Source organism: Carlito syrichta, unplaced genomic scaffold (assembly GCF_000164805.1).
Source record: "Carlito syrichta isolate Samal-C Ts95f unplaced genomic scaffold, Tarsius_syrichta-2.0.1 Scaffold309638, whole genome shotgun sequence".
NCBI lineage: Eukaryota > Metazoa > Chordata > Mammalia > Primates > Tarsiidae > Carlito > Carlito syrichta.
The window spans coordinates 682,021-687,079 of record NW_007253734.1 but is presented as its reverse complement, the minus strand read 5'-3'; positions in this window follow the sequence as shown (position 1 = coordinate 687,079).

Genomic DNA, 5,059 nt, shown 5'->3' with positions numbered 1-5,059 from the left:
ATTAGTTCAAGCATAATCATACATAATATTTTGATATTTAATAAGAATACAGCTAACTTTAGAAATTTCATTGTTTCCATTTTCTACATTTGTGGTTTTGGCTTTAATACAATTCATAGTTTATATTTGGGTTTCATATGAGAAGTTTTATTGCTGATGATCAACTTTATATATTAGGATTAGGAATTAGAAACTTTATAGAAATTAAGATAGATATATAGAATCTTAGAATAGCCATTTTGTTAAGAGTTTGTAATCAATTGTTCCTAGAAATGGCCCAGCATGATCTTTGGACTGGGCCACATTCTTTAGGAACTGGTTTGAGCTATAATTAAGAGTTTCTATAGTGTAGGTAAAATTAGCACAAAATAGAAAGGTATTAGGATTTAAGTTAGTCATTAGGTGTTGTGTACGCATAAGCTTTAGAATTTATTGATCATTCAAATATTATGATGTTAGAATTGTTGTATTGCTTTTGAGGAACATTAACCAAGCATAAGGAACAGTGAGATAATTTTAGGATTGTCCTTCCTCATGCTTGGGAAAATGCCTGATGAGTGAGGGACGCCCCTCATCCACCTGGCTTTGTGATCACGTAATAGTCTTGTGATTTAATTGGGATTATCCTTCCTCATGCTGGAGGAAACACCTGGTGGGTGGGGGATGCCCCTCATCCAACTGGCTTTGTGTTCACGTGAAAGTCTTGTGATTTAACCTGTGAAAATTTGGGATAAAAGATTTATGGTTGGTCCCATTAATGGCTCCTGCACTATACAGAATCCAGTCTCTTTCTTTCCTTCTCTTTATATCTATCCCTCCATCTTTCCTTCTTTCTTTTATTATCTATCCCTTCCAGTTTTGCCGCCACCGCTACATCTTTCCAGGGACTCCCCAAAACCTGCAAGGGTTGGCCCCCACAAACTTCGTAGAAACTTGATTTAGAGTCTATCATACTCAGTGATTATCACAGAAATAAAGAACAAAATACCATATGTTCTCACTCATAAGTGGACCTTGAACAATTATCATAATACCACAAGAAAGGGATTGGCAGCTGAGGGAAACTGCTAGGGGAAGGAGGGACACACCTCATCAACAAGTGTATCTGCATAATCAACATTTATGAATTGTACCCCACATCTTTAAAATTTTAAAAAGCCAACTACTTCCAGAATATATAAAGCATTTCTACAACTGAAAAATAAAAAGAAAAGCACTCTAATTAAATGTAGATAAATTGTGTGAATGGAATTTCTCCAAAAACCACAGAAATAGCCATTAAGTATATGAAAATATACTCGAAGAGACAGGGCAAGATGGCGACGGCATAGGTGAACTGGTGAGATTCTCTGAACGTGAGTTCCCAAAAAGGCTATTACTTCACTACCCCCATCCCCCAGCCCACCACCAACCACGCTGGGGTCAAGCCCGGGAACTTCAGTCCCACGCAAGGCCAGATATTGCGTCCCCCACCCACTGCTGCCGTTCTACTCGTGTGTGGAAGTCTCCGGTCCCAGCCCCCTCCAGATCCCTCCCCATCTGCATTGTCTCCAGCCCAGGCACCTGGCACCAAGCCTCTGGTCACACAGGGAGACTCTGGGCACCCGCCCCTCAGAGACACCAGTTCCATTTCTGGCTGAAGTACTCTGTAGAGTCCCAGCACCACTCTCACCATTTACAGTCTGCCCTTTGGAACTTTGGAGCTCTGGAACTCCGGGTCTACCCTGGCTGAGGCACTCAGCATGAGACCCCAAACCAGAGGACCCAGACAAGCGGAGAAAAACAGATCTGCTTAAACTGCCTCGCCATTCGCCAGGCAGAGACTTCCATTGCCCTGCCCACCTAGCAACAAACATTACCTCATTTCCTAAGGCCAGATATTGCAGCGCGGGGAAGCTTTGGGTTCCTGCTCCCTCCAGCTCTCTCCCCGGCTGCATTGTCTCCAACCCAGCACCCAGCACCGCCGGTCACACAGGGAGGCTCTGGGCGCCTGCCCCTCAGAGACACCAGTCCCATTCTTGGCTGAAGTACCCTGTGGGGGGCCCAGAGCCACTCTTGCCACCCACTGCTTGCCCTTTGGAGCTTTGGAGCTCTGGAACTCAGGGCCCACCCAGGCTGAGGCACTCAGTGTGAGACCCCAAGCCGGGGGACCCAGACAAGATCTGTGGAGAAAACAGATCTGGGTAAACTACCTTGCTATTCTCCAGGTAGAGACTTCCATTGCCCCGCCCACCTATCAACAAACTTTACCTCAGTTCCTAAGGCAACAGCGCAAAACAGGAGACAAAGCCCCACCCCTATGCTGCAACAAAAAACAAAAGGGAGAGGCTGGAATCGGAGATCACAGAAGTGACTCTAGTCTGATCGCTTATTTTGACTTATGATTTTATCATTGAAACTGTTGGTCTAGATTACGTTTGGTGTTTACCTTCTGACTTATACTGTTTCTTGATTTTTTTGGCCTGTCTCTGTGTAGCTAACAGTATTCTTTAGGGAATCTTTCTTACCTGTCTTTTTTCACTTCTTCCCAGCCCTGTGTTCTCTCTCACCTGATAGTTGGTATGTATATCTGTTTTCCCTCTCGCACTTCTCTCTTTTGCTTATTTTGACTTATGATTTTATCATTGTAACTGTTACTTAAGATCACGTCTGTTGTTTACCTTCTGATCTACACTGTTTCTCGATTTTATTGACCTGTCTCTGTGTAGCTATCAGTACTCCTTAGGGAATCTTTCTTACATGTCTTTCTTCACTTCTTCCCGATCCTGTGACTATTTTTCACCTGATAACTGGTATGTATATCTGTTATCCCTCTCGCACTTCTCTCTTTCGCTCATTTTGACTTATGATTTTATCATTGTAACTGTTGGTTTAGATCACGTTTGTTGTTTACCTTCTGACTTACACTGTTTCTCAATTTTATTGCCCTGTCTCTGTGTTGCTATCAGTACTCTTTAGTACTATGTAGCTATCAGTACTCTTTCTTATGTGTCTTTCTTCACCTCTTCCCAGCCCTGTGTCTCATTCTCACCTGATAGTTGGTATGTATATCTGTTTTCCCTCTTGCGCTTCTCTCTTTCTAACTCCCTATTGACCCCCCCTTCCTCCAATATTTTCCTCTTCTATATGCCCCCTTTTTTAAATCTAGGGACCAAGCCTGCAAACTGCTGAATAGACAGACTGTAAAGCAGAGGGAAAAGTGAACAAAGCCTGAAGACCCTCATAAGGAAGAACAGGTCATTGCAGAAGAGAAATAAAAGCAACCCCACCTTCCCTCAAAAACAGAATTGAAGAGGGGCAGGGAAAGGGGGAGAGGGAGAAAAATCTACAGAAATGAAGAAAAACCAAAAGAAGAGTATGAGTCTCTCCCAGACGCCTGGGAGAGCAGACACTGAGAAAACTGACTTTGGATACAAACAATGAAAAGTCCCAAGAATGAAGGGTCTCAAAATGCAAATGTAGATATCAAAACAATAATGGAGAGATTAAAAAGAATTGAGGAGACACAAGAAGAAACTAGGAAGGAGCTGATATCTGAGATAACAGTAATAAAGAATACTGTGAATGAAATAAATAACAAATTGATAAGCATGGAAAGCAGAATTACCCAAGCAGAAGAAAGAATCTCAGAGCTTGAGGACCAAAATATAGAAATAACCCAAACTCTTAAAAACACAGAAAATAAGCTAAAAAAGACAGAACAAAACCTTCAAGAGATGAGTGACTACCTCAAGAGGCATAACCTAAGAATAATCGGACTCCCTGAGGCAGAAAGAGAAACAGAGACCACATTGGAACAAACTTTCCACGAGATCATTCAAGAAAATTTCCCTTATCTAATCAGTGATACAAAAATTCAAACACAAGAGATTCAGAGAACCCCCGCAAGACAACAAATGAGAAGACCAACTCCTAGACACATAATAATTCGCCTAAATAAAGTAGGCACAAAAGAAAAAATCCTAAAGGCAGCAAGAGAAAAAGGCCAGATCACCCACCATGGAAGACCAATCAGAATAGCAGCAGATTTATCTGCAGAAACCCTGCAGGCTAGGAGAGCTTGGAGCCCTATCTTCAAAGTCCTAAAGAATAAACAATTTCAACCAAGAATAACCTACCCAGCCAAGCTAAGCTTCATCAGTGAGGGAGAATTAAAATCTTTCCCAGATATCCAATCCCTAAGAACTTATGCAGCCACAAAACCATCTCTACATGAAACACTTAAGAAAGTACTAAACACAGAAGAAAAGGAAAAAAGAACAACGTTCTTCACAAGAGTACAGGGAAAAGAATAAAATATACATGAACCAACCCCAAAACCAAAAGAAAGACAAAAAAAAAAAAAAAGAAAAAAGAAAAAACCAAGAAAGACATTGACTCTAACACCATAATAAATGGGGACTTTAATACACCACTCACAACCTTAGACAGATCATCAGGACAAAAAATCAGCAAGGAGATCTGGAACCTCAATGAGACTCTGGACCAAATGAATTTAATTGATACCTATAGAACACTCCATCCAAAGACCACAGAATACACATTCTACTCATCACCACATGGAACACATTCTAAGATCGACCACATAATTGGACACAAATCAAGTATAAGCAAATTTAAAAGGACTGAAATTCTACCATGCACCTTCTCGGACCAGAGTGGAATAAAAATAAACATTGACACCAACAAAGTTCCCCCAAAACCCACAAAAACATGGACACTAAACAGCATGATGCTAAATAACTCCTGGGTCAATGATGACATCAAAATAGAGATCAAAAGATACCTGGAAACAAATGAAAATAAAGAAACATCTTACCAAAATCTCTGGGATGCCTTAAAAGCTGTAATAAGAGGGGAATTTATATCCCTACAAACACACATGAGGAAAATGGAAGGAACAAAAATTGACAACCTAACAAGCCACCTAAAGAAGCTGGAAAAGCAAGACCACAAAAACCCTAATTTCAGCAGAAGAATCCAGATCACCAAAATAAAAGCCCAAATCCAGGACATAGAAGACAAAAAGATAATACAAAAAAAAACAATGAAACAAAAA